The sequence below is a fragment of the Manis javanica genome, chromosome 6, assembly GCF_040802235.1.
Source record: "Manis javanica isolate MJ-LG chromosome 6, MJ_LKY, whole genome shotgun sequence".
NCBI lineage: Eukaryota > Metazoa > Chordata > Mammalia > Pholidota > Manidae > Manis > Manis javanica.
In genome coordinates this window covers 149,603,432-149,621,908 of record NC_133161.1, presented here as the reverse complement: position 1 = coordinate 149,621,908, position 18,477 = coordinate 149,603,432, and the positions used below count along the sequence as shown (strand labels likewise).

The following is an 18,477-nucleotide window of genomic DNA, read 5'->3' as shown; positions in this document are numbered from 1 at the left end:
CGGTAGGCGCTGGGCTGCGCAGGCGCCTGGCATCGTGGCCTCTACTCCATTATCGTTAAAGTTACCTTATTTGTTCGTCTATTCAACAGATGTCTCTTGAGTTCACAATGTGGTGTCTCTCTTCTAGGCTCTGGGAATAGTCTTGGATTAAAAAGAACTTGTAATTTTATGGGGTTGATTCTAGTAAGGGAATAAAGACAATGAACAAAAAAGAAACCCAGTTTATCTATGTCATAAAGGGATAATGCTAGGAAGCAAAGCATAGCAAGGTCAAGTACTGAGGGGGTGTGGGAGGTGGTGGGTGCTATCTTAGAGGGTGCCGGGGGAGGCCTCACTGACCGTGTGTGGGGGCTAGAAGCAGGTGGGGACCCCAGCCCTGAAGATCCCTGGGCAGAGGTGACCCCGAGGCAGGAGCATGTGTGGAGTGCTCAAGGGAGAGGCAGGAGGTGGCCGGCGGGGGCCTAGAGGGGAGGGGGCAGGGGTGCAGGCCTAGGGCAGGACCTCAGGTGGACGGGAAGCTGTTGGGGGGAATGCAGCCGAGGAGTGCTGTACTCTGTGTCGATCTTAAAAGGATAAATCTGACCACTTAATTGGGAATAAAGTGGGCAGATAAGTCGGAAGCAGAGCGCCAGCTAAGAAGTTACTGCAGCAATCGGGAGAGACAGTGAGCCTTCGGCCAGGCAGTAGCAGGGACGGGTGGGTCTCGAAGGCAGAGACAAAGGGATTTGCTGATGGGCTGGATGTGCGGAGGGAGGGGCAGGAGTCCAGGAGGACTTGAGGTTTGGGCCTGAGCAGCTGGAAGCAGCCACTGCCTCGGTGAGACAGGAAGGGGAGCGGCTTAGTCAGGGAGGGTCCAGGTCCCTTCGGGAGCTGCTAGTGCGGGACTCCCAGTGAGGATCCAGAGGAGGTGACAGTAGGCAGTTGGATACACGTGTCTGGGATACAAGCCTGGGAAAGTCCAGGGCTTGACAGATACGTTTCTGAAAGCTCAAGGAACAAATGAGAGTCACAACAGAGAGATAATTTCTAAAGCTCTAAGGAGTGAGTATAGATGGAAAGGAGGGCTGCACCTGGGGCCCCACCTTTGCTCAAGGGTGGGGAAGGTGGAGGTGAGGGAGAACCAGCCAAAGGTGCAGAGGAGATGGCCAGCGAGATGGGAGGGGGCCTGGACAGGGGCCCTGGGGTGCCGTGATCACACTCGGCCACCCGGCCTCTGTTTGAACACTTACCGCAAGGACTTGTTCTGCTGTCTGTCTCCTTGGTATCCCCAGGTCTAATACAGGTTCTGGCATTCAGTGAACTCAATAAATGTTTGTGGAGTGACCGAATAGGCACTTAAAAAGGAGAAGAGGTAGTCTGGCATTTTTATTCCTTAGGTTTCTTATCATTGAAGTGAAATTGCTTTTGTTTTAAACACTTATATTCTCTGGAGTTGGGGTAGGGAGTGAGGGAGGTGAGGGCGACGGGTTGTGGCCGAGTCTGTGTTCTGTGGTCCTGTCCTGTGGCAGAGGCCGTGGCCTCTGTTCTGAGGGTCCGGCTGTGCTCCGTGCAGGGCGAAGACTGCCATCAACTGCGAGAACAAAAAACTCGAGTGGCGCCGCCAGGCCCAGTGCTCAGCCAGGATCTGCACAAAGTGGAGCACCCCTGGGCTTCGCCCTCCGCCCCGGCGTCTCTCTGAAATCCCACTGCATTCTCTGCTCAGCCACAGTGGCTGGGTGGCTGTTTTATTACTGATCAGACACAGTCTACAGAGTCACTCTGAGATGAGAAGACCTTAAAAGGCTCCCTGGCTAATTTGGGCAGCTCTGATTCAAGCCAGAGAAACAAGCCCTGAGCTCGACTGTGGACTAGAGGCCCGACTGCTGCGTCAGGTCCTGTGTGTGGCCGCCCTCCACGCTGGACCACTTTCACCGCTTTGATCAGAGTGGCCACACACACACCACCCCCTAGCCCCTCCTCTGTCTGCAATACTGGGTTCACATGGAAAATGTCAGTCATCCGTTGGTTGCAGATATCTAGGTGTCTGGTCCTGTGTAGCCGGAGTCCCCGTGGAGCCAGCATGCGGCAACTGCTTCCGGCATTATTTATGGAGGATATCTCCTGACTTCCTGGTATCTGTTCATGGGGCAGAGGCAGATTTCTTTCTAAGATGGCTAAGTAGAAAAGAGGAGAGAGAAGTGGGTATTTTATATTCCTTACTCTACGTACTCTGCATGGATAGGTATGAATTTGACCCGTGTGGTAGATGCTCACAGATCTCCTGAAAGAGCCCAGCCCGTGTGAGGTGGTAACGCCGAGGGCACTGTTGAGGGAATAAAGCAGCTGGACAGGGTCCCCTTCCATCCCCTCTCTGGCTTCCCTCAGGCTGGGAAAAAGAATTGCGCCTTGCTCAAGAGCTCACATGATCAAGTCCTTGTAAATGGTGACTTCTAGTCATCAGCAGGGTCTTTGTGTAGCCACAGGAACAGCTGTTAAGGAGTAGGGGGTTCGCAGTAGTATCATTTTTCTTCTCAGTGGCCCAAAGGGGTACAGTTGGAAAGGAGCTTGGGGGTTTGGGCCAAATGAATTAAGCTAACGCTGACCTGCATAGTAATACAGGCTATTAACTCCACTGTGGACTGAGATGGCTTTTCAAATTATGGAATAGTTAGCAAAGTTTCTTTTCCGTACGCTCTGAGAATTGCTGTTCATCCTAGGGAGATGTGTGTGTCTGTATGAGATGGAGACTCTTTGTATGTTTTGTGTCTGATTCCAAAATTGCTTCTAGACCTGAATTACCTGCTCTGGTAGTCATGAGCCACAGAGAACTGATTAGATTTAAATGAATTAAAGTTAAAATTAGAAATCAGTTTCTCAGCTGTCGTAGTGACCAGCGGCTACAGTATTGGGCAGCCCAGATGTGGAACATTCCCATCACTACAGAAAGTTATGGGGCAGCGCCGCTCAAGGCCCCGGAGAGACGCATGGCAGCTCACACCTGTGGGCGACCTCAGAGGGGCAAGGCTGGACCGCCAAGTGGTGTCTGAATTGTCTCGGGCACGGTTCTGATGGGCAGATGGAACAAATGGGTGAATCCATGGGATCACCAGAGTGAGACGGCTCTTAGGGTGGGCGGCTGAGGACGGGGGCTATGAGGCCTTGGACGGGTGGGAGGAGCTGAAGGCGGCCTGGGTGGGGGTGAGGGCTGCGGGTGAGGGAGGCCGAGCAGTGTGAAGCCACCCTGGGTGACTCGGGTCTCTTGCCTTTGTTCTGTTGCTTAGAAGAGGAGAGGTGAGGACAGAGCCGGTGGACGGTGCCAAAGTGGCTCTCCCTTCCCACTCGGGTCCCGGAAGGAGGCCTGGGCCTGTCTGCTTTCTCACCGCGTTCTCAGTGGGCATGCTGTCGGCCCCGGGGGGGCCATCGGGCACCTTCCCCGAGGTGCCTGCGTTCAGGCCCGGGGCTGCTGTGACGCCAGGCTGCAGGCCGGGCGGCTTACACAGCAGACAGTTGTCTTCAGTTATGGCTGCCAGATGTCCGGGACCACGATGTTGACAGGGCCACGCTGCCTCTGAAGCCTGTAGACGAGAGTCTGCCCTGCCTCCTCCGTCCCCTGCCGGCCGCTGGCAGTCCTTGACTTGTGAATGCTTCTCTCCAGCCTGGGCTCCGTTTTCTCATGGCCCTTCACCTATGTGTGTCTCTGTGTCCAGATACCCGTCTCTCTATCAGGACACCAGTCGTACTGGATTTACGGCCTCATCTTTATCACGTTTGCAAAGACCCTATTTCCAATTAAGGTCACATTCACAAGTTTCAACTGGGCATGATTTTTGGGGAGACCCTTAGTCCAGTTCAGTCTCTGACCTGGAGATGCCCCTTACCTGCTGGTCTGATACAGGTAGAAACAGATATCTTGTATTTTCATTTACTCATGTCACTCATTTTAGAAACTTTGCCGAGAATCTGCCATGCAGGGCTGTCATTGGCTGTGGCGTGCGGAGGAGTAGACGCAGCAGACCTCGTGCTCCCTGAGGCCGGTGTGTGGCGAGGTCTGAATTTCAGTTTTGCTCTGGGGAGACAGTATTGAGTCAAGGACCGTCTTGTTGGTTTTATATACGGAGTTGGGTGGGCACACGGGTGGGGGGACCCTGAGGCAGCAGCAGAGCCGTGAAGCCTCGGGAAGACGCCTGCTGTGTGCAGAGCCCCACCTGGTTGGAGGCGTGTCTTCTTATCCCGGAAGCCGAGGGAGCCTCACCGTCTGACCGTCTGACCGGACGAGGTGTTGATAAGATCACCTCCACTGACCCTTGCACAAATCTCATTTTTGGGTGGTTATATAAATCATATTAACGGATGTCCCTTTGCAAAGGAAATCTATTTTGATACTATTATAATTTATGGCACTGAACAATTTTAATATGCCCAAGAGTTCTCTGGATGTTATAACGAGCCATCCACACAATGGGATTAAAGAATCATCTCTTTATTAGAATTTGATATTGACTTATCAAACAATAATGAATCTCTCTCAGTCCTGCCCAGGGGATAGGGGTGCAAAGAGGAAAAACCTGGCGACTGTTTCTTCAGATGGAACTGAGGAGCCTCGGATACCCACTCAGACTCATCCCTGCACACGGCCCCTGCCTCCCACCTTCCCCAGGGCCTGTCCGTCCTGTCTCGGCACAGAAGTGGTGCCCCCATTCCTTAGGATGTGGCCACTTGCACATACTTTGTGTAGGAGAAAGTGTCTAAAAAAGGCTCCAGAGTTCATGGGTGTGTCGGTGTGCAAGGGAACTTTGCCTTAATTGCACCCTGAGTCCAATCAGACGTTTTTCTCTCTCGGTGAAGTGCTTCAGGCCAGTGCCGTTTCCCCTAGGGTGGAAGACCTTCCCGCTGGTACCAGAAGAATCCGATAAATGGCCTCACTGTCGGCCACTTAGTCCTTTAGAAAGATCTACAATGGTCTTTGTGCAAAGCTAATGTGAATGCTGAGTGTACCAGGGCTCTCTTTGGGTGACCTCCAATTACTGTGTCGTTATTAATAGCAGCTCTTCTTCTGTTTCGCTCATTATGCAGCTCAATTACAGAGACTCCCTCTCAGCTTGTATGTCCTCTCCATTTATTTACCACTGGTTGGTGAACATTTTCAGGTGGGGCCCATCTACTGGGTGCTAAGGAGTGTGGCCAGTCCTCTGTCTTCTAATCAAAGCATGTGTCACACTATTATTTTTCAAAACAAGAAAATTGCAGTAGGGACAGGAGAACGTTGATTGTAAGTGAAGTGCTACTAGAAGCAATTAAAGGGTTCAGAGGTGCATTTCATTAATGCTGTGTTATTGTGAGAGCTCGGTCCCTTGCTAAAAGCACCCAGAAAATCTCATTTTCTTTCTCCAGTGGCAAGGGTCTGGGGGGCGTCAGCAAGTCTGATGAGGCTGTGGAGAAGCTGGGTGCAGACGCAGTCCTCTGCTGTCGGGAATCTCAGACAAGCCTCGTTTAGCTCGGCTCTGACTTGCTTCCTCCTGTACGTCAGGGGCGAAACTGCCGTGATGACTGACATGCAGATGTGGGGTAACAAAGACCTGCTATGGAGGGAGAAAACATTGTTCTTAGCCCCAAACTTTCCAGGTTTATCTTTTGAAATAAACACCTAAATTCTGACTTTCAAATACATTCCAGACAAAACCCTTTATTTGGCATAGTCTTAACTGTCAGACTGTCTCATTGTGCAAGAAAACATACCTCTGACCTCTAGACACAGACCTGCTGCCACGATCACAGGTCACGCAGCCGCCTCAGAGCTGGAGGTCCCCACCTGTGCCGTCTTTTGAGGGTTGGTTGATCCTTCTGTGGAGATACATGAATTTTTTAAAAAGACATTTTGCCTGCTAAGATGGTCCAGCCTGTGGGAAGAGCAGAAAGGTGCCAGGAAAAGGCTTGCAGACGTGCCTCTGCCTCTCGCTTGCACTGTGCCCATCACTGCAGGTGCGTCCTGCCGGCCCACATCTCCGTCCCGGGTCCCCCAGGGAGGGCCCTCAGCAGGCAGTACGGTGTTCCGTGAATAAATGCATTTTTCCAGCCATTAGTGTAATAGCCACAACCAGTCTTCTCATTGCCAGGCATGGGATCCCTGAGCAGTCAGTTCTCAGTGACGGGAAGTAGCTGATACGCCAGTCAGATAAACACGGTGTTAAACTGCCCTGAACAGCAGTGACAATTGGCACATATGCCCCCATTAACTCATGTTTCTCTTCAGATCCATCGCAGAGTTGGAGGGCACCAGGGAGGGAGGCCCTGGTGAATTTGGCGTGGCCCAACGGGGTTGTCAGGCCTCGCGGCAGGTGTTGCCTAACAACCCCCTGCAAGACTCAGGGCTTGAACGATGCTGATGTCCTGTGTTTGTGGTCCTGCACTGGGCGCTGGGCTCGGCTGGTGGCTCTTTGTTTCCACGCGTGGCTGCAGGAGCTGGAATATGCAAGGGGATTCCTCACTCCATGGCGTCTGCCTCAGCTGGGATGGCTCGAGGCGTTGGGGGCCGGCTGAGGCATTTTCTCTCTTTCCATCTGGTCTCTCTGGTATGTTGCTGGACCTCTTCTCTCCGTGGCACAGGGACGACGTGAGGGCATCCAAGAGCACAAGCCTCAGGGTGCCACACTAAAGCCTGGATCATGCGGCTGATGTCCCCCGTCCAAGCCCAGCGTCCCTGTGGGAGGGGACTGCATAGAGCGGTGATTACGAGGAGGCACGGCTCATTGCTGGCCGCCAGAATAAGCTGTCCTGGGAGTGCGTGTGTGCGCGCGCACGCACACACGCACACACACAGGGGCACGCGCTGTCTGGGGACTAGAGCGTGCTCTGCCTAACCCTCTGTGGCTCTAAGATTTGCCTCTTCCTCCTCCCTCTGCGATTTTCTTGATATATGATTTATGTACTGTAAAGTCGGCCTGTTTAAAGTGTACAGTTCAATGGTTTTCAGTTTACAGAGTTGTATGATCATTGCAGAAACTCAATGTCAGAATATTTTATCATCACCCAAAAGACCCCTTGGGCCCATTAGTGCTTTCTCCTCGGCCCAGCCCCACTCCCCTGCCCCCAGCCAGAGGCGACCGTGAATCTCTTTCTTTATGGGTTTGCCCCTTCTGGACACTTCGCGTAAGTGAAGCCATACGATACGAGGCTTTCTGTGATTTCCAGAGTTAACCGAGGCTGTAGCAGGTGCCGGCCCTTCACTTCTGCCATCGGTGGGTGATAGCCCATTGCCTGGGCAGAGAGACGGCATTTGCTCATCCAGCCATCAGACAATGGCGTTTGCGTGGTTTCCACCTTTGCCTCTCATGGGTAATAGGTTTGTGCAGACTTACCTTTTCATTTCTCTTGGGTAGATATCTCGTTGCTGATGGATCAAAATGCCATTTATCATTGTGAGGAACTGCCAGACGGCTTCCCCAGGTCATTTTACATCCCCACGTTTGTCTCAGGGGAGTAGAGGACAGATACTCCCTGTTCAGGAGGGCTTGGCGAGGAGGTAGGGGAAAGGCGAGGTCTATCTCAGAACCACTCTCGGTCCCGGAGCTCTATGGTTCAGCAGCTGGTCCCCACGCCAACACAATAATGGACCCAGCAGTGCCATCCAAGCCCTTTGTTAGCCCAGGTTCCGGTTCTGAGACCCCAAGGGCCGCAGCGGATGTGGGCAGTGCTCTTGGCTCCCGGGAGTGTCTCTGCCACACGGCCAGGCGGTCCGCGCTTGGCTCCACTCCTGCTGCACCGCCCAGGGCCGCTGGAGCCTCGAGCACCAAGAACACTGGGCAAGTCGGAGCCCGGATCCGGTGGGACGTGTGAGGCAGGCTTGAACCACTCGGGGGAGTTCTGTAAACCTGTGTCTCACCAAGTTCGCTTCCAGGCCTTGGGCTGACTCCCAGCTCTGTGTCCTGGCCAGCCGGGAAGAGTGTGTCCCCAGTTCCTGAGGTTGACCTGGGAAAGAACCGGCTGAAAGCCCGGGGAGTCTCCCGCATGGGCAGTCACGGCTGTTAGGTACCTAGTGCCCAGTGGAGCCTGGAGGGACACTTCCTCTGTAGGAACCGGAGGCTCTGTGGGACTGGGGGCCTCAGCACACAGATGGGGAAGAGACACGAGCTTCCTTGTGGGCTTGGCCAGGGGGCCAGGGGGCCCACTTCCCAACCCTCTTTGGAGAATCAGCAGCAGAGGTGAGAGCTCAGCTTCCTTCAGATACAAGGAACCGCCTCTTACTCACTGTGCGGGGGTGGCTGGGCCTGAACGGCAGAGCCTACCAGCTCGGGGCCCCTTATCCGCCTGCCGGAGTGCCTGGTTCACACGTGCTGAGTGCCCTCTGACCGTGGTGGCCTGGGATGTAAAGGTCGCCACTAAAACCTTGCACATTAAAAAATATCTTCATAAAAATACAGCGATCTTCATTTTATCTTAAAATGCCCTGGAAGGACGGGCCCTCCTCTCAGTGCTGAGATCATCATACGCTGTCCATCTCCCACAGGAAACTGCTGAGGGCCAGGCTGGCGGGCTCTGCACTGTCCTGCCAAGGCCCAGTCCCTGCACATCACAGGCAAGGCCTGCAGGAAGCTCTGGGAGGGAACGAGGGAGGGACGCGCACGAGCTGTCTTCATGCACCTAATGAGCTCCACCCGAGGGGCCGTCTGGGCTGCGTGGCTGCCAGGGACTCCCGGGAAGGCTGTGGCCACAGGGCGAGGTCCTGGGCAGGTTGCTGTCCGTGTGAGGACAAAGTCCCTCAGCATCAGAACTGTCCCCGAAAGGGTAATCCTGGTCCCTTCATGCTCAGCAGGAGCCAGATGCCGACCTGCGGAAGTAAGTGAGGGCACTCCCGGGGAGGGGCCCGGTGACCCTTTGGGTTGCTTCCGATTCTGAGATCTGGCTGCATCTGGGGGCAGCTCCTGTTCTTCCAGACTGATCTTAACGCAGTCTTGATGCTCCCTCGCCAGGACTCCACAGGGTGTGTGGGAAATAAGGATCGTCCCTAAGATCTTGTAGCGGAAGCTGGAGAAGGCGGCCCAGCTCTGTCTTCGGCTCCCTGTTGGTCGGCGCTGCCATCTGGCCTCTGGCCTGTCTCCGAGCTGTGTCTCTGCCCGTCCTCTCACCCAGGGCCCGCCGCCTGCTCTCAGGGTGTCTGTCCACCCTTCTCCGTTCCTGAACGAGCCCCTGAACCTCCCTGATCTGTGTGCCTGCCCCCCCCTCCCGCCCGACAGACACGCTCAGTCACACAGGGTCCATTCTGTGGGGAGGGGTCTGTGTGTGGGACGGCACGGGCTTCCCTTGGCAGTGCTTGTGAGAATTCAACATTTTCAAATTCAGGGGAGAGAGAACAGAAAGAAAGAAAACAAGTGAGCTCCTTTTTCTCCTCCGTTTGTAAGTTCAGAGCCTCGTTCTCTCCTGACCCCACTTGGGAGGGAGAAGCATGCACCGTTTCCCGGGGAGGCCAGGAGGGTGGGGAGAATGATGCCAGCCCCTTGGGACACGGGGTCTGTGCCCCTGGGGAGCCTCCCCGGCCCCTGGGAAGGACGGCAGCCCTGGGGCTGTACCTGCCCCTCATCGCCCTCATCCTCTGTGGTTTTGTCTTCCTGTACGAGGGTGTTTGACATTCTTTATTCCCAGTGGTATCCTAAGCTCCCTAACACCAGGGATGGTCCATCTGGGTCTGGGTTCTTTACTGAGTCCACACGGCCTGGCACAAATTCTAGATGTGGAGTAAGTGTTCCATATTTGTTAAATGAATAAACGGGTGGGAATTAAAAGGAAGCATGAATATTTTATATGCACATATTTTTAAATACAGATGTGTATGGGACTGCAGAGAAGTCCAGAAGAAAATTAATCCTCATGATTGTGTTTGATTTTGGGTATTTGGGGAAAAGCTAGATGAAGCCCCAGTGCGAGCACCCCCATCCCTAGCCTCACCCCTCTTCACTTCCAAGCGATGAGGACTCGCCCTTCCCTTTCCCAGCCAAGCCTGCAGATGCCCAGACCAGAGCCCAGCCCTCCCTTGCAGGGAGCCTGCCAAACAACAGAGAATGCCTTTGACAGGCCTGTGGGCCTGTCATGGGGAGGGATCTGAGGACAAGGACTTCTTTATTCTGTAGGGACGGTATCCAGTCAACAGGAAAAGGAGCGTAGTCAGCAAGACTGGTGCCAAGTAGGAGCTTACAGGGGTAAGACCAGGGAAGGAAGGGAGGGAGAGCTGGGAGGGGGGCCTCCCCGTGGGTCGTCTGTGAGCCCTGGGCAGTGAAGTGTGCTCTCTGTGCAGCGCAAGGGGACGAGATGGCCAGGCCAGGGGCCATAGTAGATAAGGAACTGAGCAGAAGAGGAAAGGGTCAGGGGCAGGCAGGCCTGGCTCATGCATCAGCTTATTTACATCTGTCACGAGCACTGGGATGAGGGGGAGCTAGAATTTGGAGGTGATTTCACAGACTACCAGGTGTTTCCTCTGTTCCCACCACAGGCTCCTACCTGGACCTTAGAGAGAGGGGAGGAGGGTTGGGAGTCTAGCGGGTCCTGGGAAAGGGCTCGGGAAGGAAGGCTGGTTCCAGGCAACTCCAGAGGAGGGGTGTGTGTGCGAGCCACGCCCATGCCCCCCAGCCTGCCCCCGCCCATCTGCCACGTGATGTTTATTTGACAGGGCCATGTACACATGCCTAGCTGCTGGCACACACTGTTAGTCGGGGGGAGGGTTTCTGGTTCGTGGCTGATCCTGCCCTGCCCTGAGCAGGTCTGGGGCCAGGGCCCATGGCTGGCTCTTATGGTTCCCTAGCAACCAAGTGAGGCTGGGAAATGTACAGTTTCATCACCACAAGATGTTAGGTCAATTAATATTCATTAGCAGCGCCCGGGTTGGCTGCTAGGAGACATTCTGCAGTAAACAATCTTTGTTGCCTGAAAGATGGGGGTGAAGGGGCATAGCGACCAGTGAATATGTATAATACGTTTGAAGATGCATTTTCTTATACTAGCACACTGGCCTATTTGCACATGTGCATCGGATATTTAAAAAATTCATCTGTGTATTTATAGTTATCCCTCTAAGTTTATTATATGAGAACAGATTTCAGAAACAACAGGAAGGCTGTCCCCAAAAATGCCCTTAAGTGGTTTACCATGGCCCATTCAGGTCGCCTGTATCACGAGTGCCGGTCTTATGCTTGTTTCCTCAGGCTGCCTGCTTCATGCCCTTACGGTCTTTAAAAATGACCCTTGCAAAGAGCACATGAATTGCAGAATGCCCAGTGCCTGAGTTTTGTCAGGAACTTTCCCTTTACCAGATCAAGACTGATGCTGTGAGCCTCTTGGAGGGAGAGGGTGCAGATCTAGAAGGGGGGGCCTGGGGTGCAGACTGGAGATTCTGCCTCTGCTGGGCTTGGCCTGGGCTGGCAGGTATCAACCCCTGCGGAGTCCCGGTGGGGGGGACGAGGGCATGTCAGAGCAAGTGGGGCAACTGTGGGCTCAGAATGGGCCCAGTCCTGCTCCAACGTGCAGTTTCCTTCCTGCTCAGCAGAGAACTCCTTCCCCTCCACCTGGGTGGGAGGGGGTGGGGCAGGAGGCCCGTTTGGCCCCTTTCCTGGATCCTGCATGATAACAGGCCCGGGTCAAAGATGACCAAGGACCACAGCTTGAACTGCAAATCAATGGGACCAACACAGACTGTGCTCACTGGGCCAAGTGCTGTGGGGACGGCCGGTGCACCTTGAGGTCTCCTGGCATGGGACGAGGGGTAGTTCAGAGCAGTGGTTCTCAAGGCATGGCCTCTGGACTGGTGAGTGGCAGGTGGGAGCCTGTTAGAAATGCAGCTATGGGCCCCGCCCCAGTCCAGTGGGTTGGAGTGTCTCGGGGGAGGCCTAGGAATCTGTGTTTCAGTTTTCAGGTGGTCCTTACGCATGCCCCAGTTTGAGGAGGATAGAGAGTGGAGACGCAAGTTTTGAGTCCTGACTTTTTCTGCCGTCCCTGGACACCAGGAAGGGGGGTACTTCCTCTCTCATGGCTTTAAGGAAACGTGGACTCGACCAGTTTTGCTGCGGTCTCTCTTGGTATATATCAAAGGGGTGTGTGTGGGGTGTCTTGCCAATGGGTTTCAGCCCCGGGCAAGTTCACTGTGGATTCAGTGAGACCGAGGAATGACAATGGAATGTTCTTGGAGTGTAAGGGTTATACCCAAATTTATTCTCACAGCGGCAGGTCAATCACTAGAATCCCGTCCACTCAGAGCGAGTCTGCACGCAGCAAGCGGGTCCCTGCCGCTGAGCCTCTCTGTCCCCGCAGCCGTCTCAGTCTCTGTCCTTGGCATTGCCACCCCTGCAGTCTCATCTCTGCTCTCCTGCAGCCATGCCATGGTGCCACCGTGCAACCCAGAGCATTGGGCAGAGCTCTTTGTATAGAGTCAATAGCAACATATTGCCCACACGTGTGCAGTGAGCAAGTCGACCAGGGCCAGGTGAGAGTCCTGGCCACAGGAACTCTCATTTTATCCACAGTGGGGCACACATGCTTATGTGTATGAATGGGTAGCCATTGTAGCCCGGTGCTTGTATTCCCTGAGTAAAACCCAAGCCGTTATATGTTCTGCACAGTCCCCTGGGGAAGATCCTGAGACCCTCCCTCGAGGAGCTGCTTGGCAGATCTGAGCAGGGTACCAGGTTCCCATGGAGAATAAAGGGCTGCCTCATTCAGGAGCACATGAAATGCCGGTTTGGATTGGGAGGGATTGGGGCCTAGGAATTTCTCTGGCGCTTGAGAGAATGTTCAGTTCAGTGTAAACTGCCTAGACGTTGGTTTTTCTTTTCCTCTTAGAATTAATTGGTTGAGATCATGGTTTAATAAAACATTGCTATCTGGATTTGATTAAGAGTCCAGAAAATCAGGTCTATTTGTTTCAGGGTGTCCATCAGGGTGCCTGGTGTGAGTCTTCAGACAATCCACTTAACATCTCTGTGTCTCAGTTTCCTCACCCATAAAATGGGCATAGTAACAGTGACACCCTGAACAGCTGTGAGGATCACATTGGTCGGTGCGTGCCAAGTGCCCAGGCTGCAGCTTGTCACCTGCTGGCGCTGCTCACTGTTCAGGTGGGTCTGACTCGGGCTCTTCTGTTCACATTCAGGCCCCCGTGGGGCTGGGGCAGCGCTGGTGTTAACTTTGTCCATCGTCCCCACTGCGGGGTTCAGCCACATTTGTTGCTGACTGTGTCTCATTTGTCTCTCTTTTCATCTCCCTCTCTCTTCCCTCCAATTTCCTTTTCTCCTGTGAAATGGTTAAAGTGCTTGACATAATTAGCTGTTAATTGTTAGCAGCTGTACCCGTTATCGGTTTAATGCCTAATTAATTGCAACAATTAATGCTGCCTATCCTGTCTTAGCAACTGTTGGTGAGAGAAGGCTGGTGTTGTTTAAGTTATATCTTAATTAATTTACCTCCAATTTTTAGCATTTAACAAAAAAATCCTAGACTGGGGTTGCTGCCTTCCTCTTGTGAGTCATGAGCAGAGGGTCGCTGGGACATGCAGTGGCCTGGGGCCCGTCCCGTGATGGTCGCACTTCTCTCCTAGGGGCTCCAGGCCATCCTGCTGCACTGCAGGACCCCGCACACACATGGGCTCTCTGTGAATTTTTCTGTGCTGCCCTGTTTTGAGAGAGTGACAAGCCAAGAGCCTCAAGAGCAAATGGGTTCCTCCCCCACCGCTTTGCCCCGATTTGCGGTGAAGCCTTCACTCTCCGGCAGGCGGCCTCTATGGGGATCAGACCTGGGTCTGCGCTCCTGCGGGGTGAGACTGGCTGGGTCATGGCTGCAGCTCCGGCGTAAGCAGGACGCTTGGGCAGCTTAGAAGGGAACTGCAGGGATGAAGCATGGCTTTGGTGTTTTTCACGTTTCTCCTGGGAGCTGGGCTTGGTGCTCCTGCCTCACACACATTTAGAAACATTCTCACAGTGACTCTGCCAGGTGGGTGTTACTAGCCTACCCACTTTACAGGTGAGGGAGCCGCAAGGCTAAGTACCTGGCACATGGCAATTAAAGCGCAAACCTGCATACCTGCTCCCAGGCACGGCTTTTCTTTGAATGTGTGACTAGATGTGTCTTTGGGCACCTTCAGGGTTCTCGGTGACTGGCTTATTTTTAGGGCCTTGACACTGGACTGCATCCCTGTGGGCGGTCCTGCTGCCCACGTCTGAGGAGGGGGTGAGCTGGCACAGGAGCGGTGGTAGGGCGGGCAGCTGGGCTTTGGCCTTAACACAGCATGTGAAGCCAGTGATAGAGATGGGCCTGGGAACCCGACCCCCCTCACTGGGTCTGCAGGAGTTAGAGACCTATGCCCTGGCGGCGGGAGCCGTGTCCCAGGGTGCCCACTGCGGGATGGTGTGTGTGTGGCTGCAGGCCAGCAGCTAGGTGGGGCAGCCGCTGGGAGGCAGAGCTGTGGCCTTAGGTCTTAAGCTCTGGGAGGAAACACATTTAAGACCAGCTGTGGAAGCCTGAAATTACAGCCCCAAAATGTTCCAGCACCCTGACCGCTGGGACCTGTGAAGTTAACTGATAGCCCATAAAAGCACTTTGCATATGTGATTAAGAACCTGGACACGACTAGCTTGGATTAATACTTAGTCCACAGGCACACACCTGATCATCTACAATTGCTCTCCTACAGCACTAAACTATGTTTTCTACCTTTATCTTGCATCTACCTACCACTTCAGCATTTTATTAAAAATAATAATAATAATAAGGGAGAAATGTGGGATTCACATATAAATCAAGTATAAAAATCAAACGAATATTCATATTTGACCTGATTGCTTATAGTTTATAATGCGTGATCAAAACCGAAAGTTTCTGTGATGACTGCCCTTGCCCTGCTCACCATGTAAGAACTTGTTCGTTATGCTTCAGAAGATTGGAGACTGTTGAGAATTAGGCTTGGGGTGGATTAATGATCGTGCATTGAATCCCCTATACAGAATTTTATTGTTGTCAACAACCATATGATCAATAAATATGAGAGATGCCCTCTCAAAAAAAAAAAGTTTTTATTAAAAGAATAAACATGGAGTATGCATTAAAAAAATACACATTTCAATTGGGAGGTAGATGGTTTTTCTCTTTGCATTCTCCACCAGTGTGTGACACTGATTTGAATTTTTTTTTGCTAATCTATTGGAATAAAATTATATATTTTTGTTGACAAAAAAGAATTTAAGAGACTGGACAATTTAGAGAGCCAGATTTCTGTTTTTATTTTTAAAAGATAAATTCTTTAGAAGAAAAATACAGTCATATATTTTTAAATAGAAATTCCATTATAAGGAAAAATAAAGCAGAGGCAAATCAATAAATTAAGCCATACTATCAATTATATTAATTTAAAATGTTAAAATCTATGAAATGAAAATGGAATTTTAAAATTGAGGAAAAATATGTAAGTTATATATAAAAATAGACAAAATATATGAACAGTCAGTTCACAAAATAGCAAATCCATATTACCTGAGAACTAGAAGGGTGCCAAATTAAACAACAGAAATGTATGGTTTTGTTCTAGTGGATTGGCGGAGGAAATTTGAATTGGTATCACGTGTTGGTGGTGAATGTGAAGAGGAGAATTATCTGTTTCCTGGATGAAATGTGTATTTTTTTAGTACAGTTGTTAGTCATTCTGGAAGTAATATTTAAATAAAATTTGAAAAATGACATACCTTAGTTCATAAATATTAATCTAGGGAATCCAAAACACTTAAGTGAGATCATCAGTACTTACATAGAAATAAAGCAAATGCTAATCAATGAGGTAAAGTTATAGACTGTGTTACAGCTGTCTGAGGAGGAGGACTATAGTGATTACAGGGAGTAAGTTAAGTCCATACACGGTACTTCAAAGTATTCCTACGTCATACCAGTATGTTTTTGTAACACTTACATTTCAGAATAGTATTTCTAAATATCATGACATTTCTAAACGGTGACTCTTAAAGTATCTTCTTCAATTATACAAAAATGAATCTATTGGCAGATACCCACCTTCAAGGTGGAACATGGAAGAATGTGCAAAGAAACAAAACATATCTGTTTACTATTCTGGTTTTGCAATTTAGGAATTAAAGGTATAGACATTTACTTGATTTATTAGCTAGAATCTGTTAACAATAAAGTTATGATCCAGTCATCTTACAACCTAATCATCAAATACTACATACATATATATGTACACATATATATATATATTTATTTACATATTTCTTTGTGATAGCCTAGAAAAATGTGGAGTGATTGATTTATATAAATTTTTTGACAGAAAGAATATTCAAGAGTTCTTTGTGCAATTTTTATAGTTATTTTATTCTTAAAAATTGGGTATTTCCTTCTTTGCAAGAGTTATTACATTGTTTTATTTGTAAAGTTTGCCAACAATATCTTTGTTGAAGAAAATGTTTCTATTTATGATATGCTTTCTGAATGATTACACTTTTTGTCTTAGATAAGAACTTTATTTCAGTTGTGAGTATATAATTAAATTCAAATATTTCTTATATTGGTTTTATGACCATGAACTTTAGGTGTATTTTCTCAAAACATGGCATTGTAAATTAAATTGCTTTTGCAATAAAAAGAAAAAAAAAAGAACCTGGACACGAGGAGATTATCCTGAATTATCCGGGTGACCCCTAAATGCAGCCATGTATGTTTTTGTAAGAGACGTAGGGGGAGATTTGACACATAAGAGAAGCGATGTGAGCACAGAGCAGAGATTTGAGTGACGTGGCCCCAGCCGTGGAGTGCTGGCAGCTGCCAGGGCTGAAGGAGGCAAGGAGCCAGCCTCCCATGGCCCCTGGAGGGAGTGGGGTCCTGCTGACGCCTCCACTTCAGCCCAGGGGTATTGGACTTGCAGCCTCCAGGGCCGTGGGAGGTGCGTCTCTGTTTCTGATGCCAAGGTTGTAGAATTTGTTACATATCAGGTTTAATATTTTCTTTGTTATAATCTCTATGCTATCCCTGAGTGTTCATCGAAGTTGTGTTAAATGTTAAGAAAAGAAAAGATAAAATAAAAAATGAAAGAACAAGGAGAGCAGAACCTGCTCTCAGAATTATCTGGTGGGGAGGTCCTTGGGGTAAGTGATAAGCCACGACAGTGATTTTTAGGGCGGTAAATTAGGATTAAGTCTGAGTGCATGCTTAAGAGAACTCTCAAGTACTGAACAACAGATAAGCTTATTGTTAAAAGAGAGAGGTTTATTTCTTACACAATATAAATCTAGAGTTAGGCAGCCCTGAGCCAGTGCGGGATCTCCACGACTTTGTCCGGAGTCTGGCCTCTTTCTGTCTACTTGTTCCAGTGTGGGGGCCTCAACCTCACTGTGCAAAATAATTCCCAGAGTTCCGGCCATCACATCTGAGCTCCAGAAGCCAGAGGGAGAAGAAGGCAGAAAGAAGTGTTTGCTCCCTCACTTTTAGGGAGGCTTCTAGGAAGTTTTTCACATATTTCTGCTTATATCTCTTGTTAGAAATTAGTTTCATGGTGACATGGATTCAGTGGAAATATTCTAGAACTGGAATATTTCACCTGGGTTACAATGGGCCCAGCTGAAAAAGTAGATTCTGTTAAGAAAAAGAAGGAGAAAAGGATATTTGGAGGCAATTAGCCATTTCTGTCTCACCAACTCTTTAAGTTCTGGAGTTCTGCCAGTGAGGGGGAAGAAGGGAGATCAAACTGCAGTTAATTGATGTGGATTTTTTAAAACGTATTTCATCTGGTTTAAGTCTTGGTTCTGATACTATAGATAAGTCCAATGCTTATCAACTAGAAAGTGTCCAGGTGAGAGTGGACAGAATGGCTGTGGGGCTGAAAACCATATGGAAGAAGAGAGAAGTGGGTTGTTTAGCTAGAGGAGAATTTTTTTTTAAGGACAAAATGATCTGTTTTCAGATAAATTAAGTGCTGTATCATGGGTATGAAAACGAGTGCCATCTATGACACAGAGCAGAAATGGGTGGAGGGGAGGTTGATTTTAGCCCAGGATGAGGAAGAACCTTCTAACAATCTCAAAGCCAGCAGTGGGGCAGCTGCCCCTGGGGAACGGCTCCCTCACTAGGCTGGGAGCTGCTGGGGGCAGCAGGTCCCAGGTGGGAGGCTGGACTGGACCACCTCCCTCCTGACCCCGTGCATCTATGGGGCGTCAAGGGAGGCCCTCCAGGGGCTTGTCAAAGACCACAGTGGAGGACAGGGCACTGTGGGGGGTCTGCATCTTAGTAAGAGTCAAACGAATTAGGCTGTCAGGGAGAGAATTGTTACCCCGGGCCTCAGGGTAACAAAGCTGTGACTGTTGCTGGGCTAAGGCTGGAGCTCTCTGCCAGCATCCCAAGGAGAGAATGCAGCGCATGCGGCTTGAGCTTGGAGCTGAGCCCTGAATATGGATGGTCCAGGATGGGAGGGGGTCAGGAAAATGCAGCCTCATTTTATTTGAGTCCTGCCATGGCGGGCAAGGTAGG

General features: G+C 50.6%; 1 long non-coding RNA gene across 4 annotated transcripts in view; it reads left to right on the top strand.

Annotated features, from left to right (window-relative positions):
• The window catches only part of LOC108401547 (uncharacterized), a 214,324-nt gene that overhangs the window by 164,383 nt on the left and 31,464 nt on the right, over positions 1-18,477 (top strand). For 2 of the 4 annotated variants that reach the window (XR_012132784.1, XR_012132783.1), the window contains exon 1: positions 7,872-8,811. The exons of 1 other annotated variant lie outside the window; for it this stretch is intronic. This is a non-coding gene — a long non-coding RNA (uncharacterized lncRNA). Of the gene's footprint in view, positions 1-7,871; positions 8,812-10,119; positions 10,170-18,477 lie in introns of those variants that run through there. One more of the 4 variants, XR_012132782.1, reaches the window with a different exon arrangement.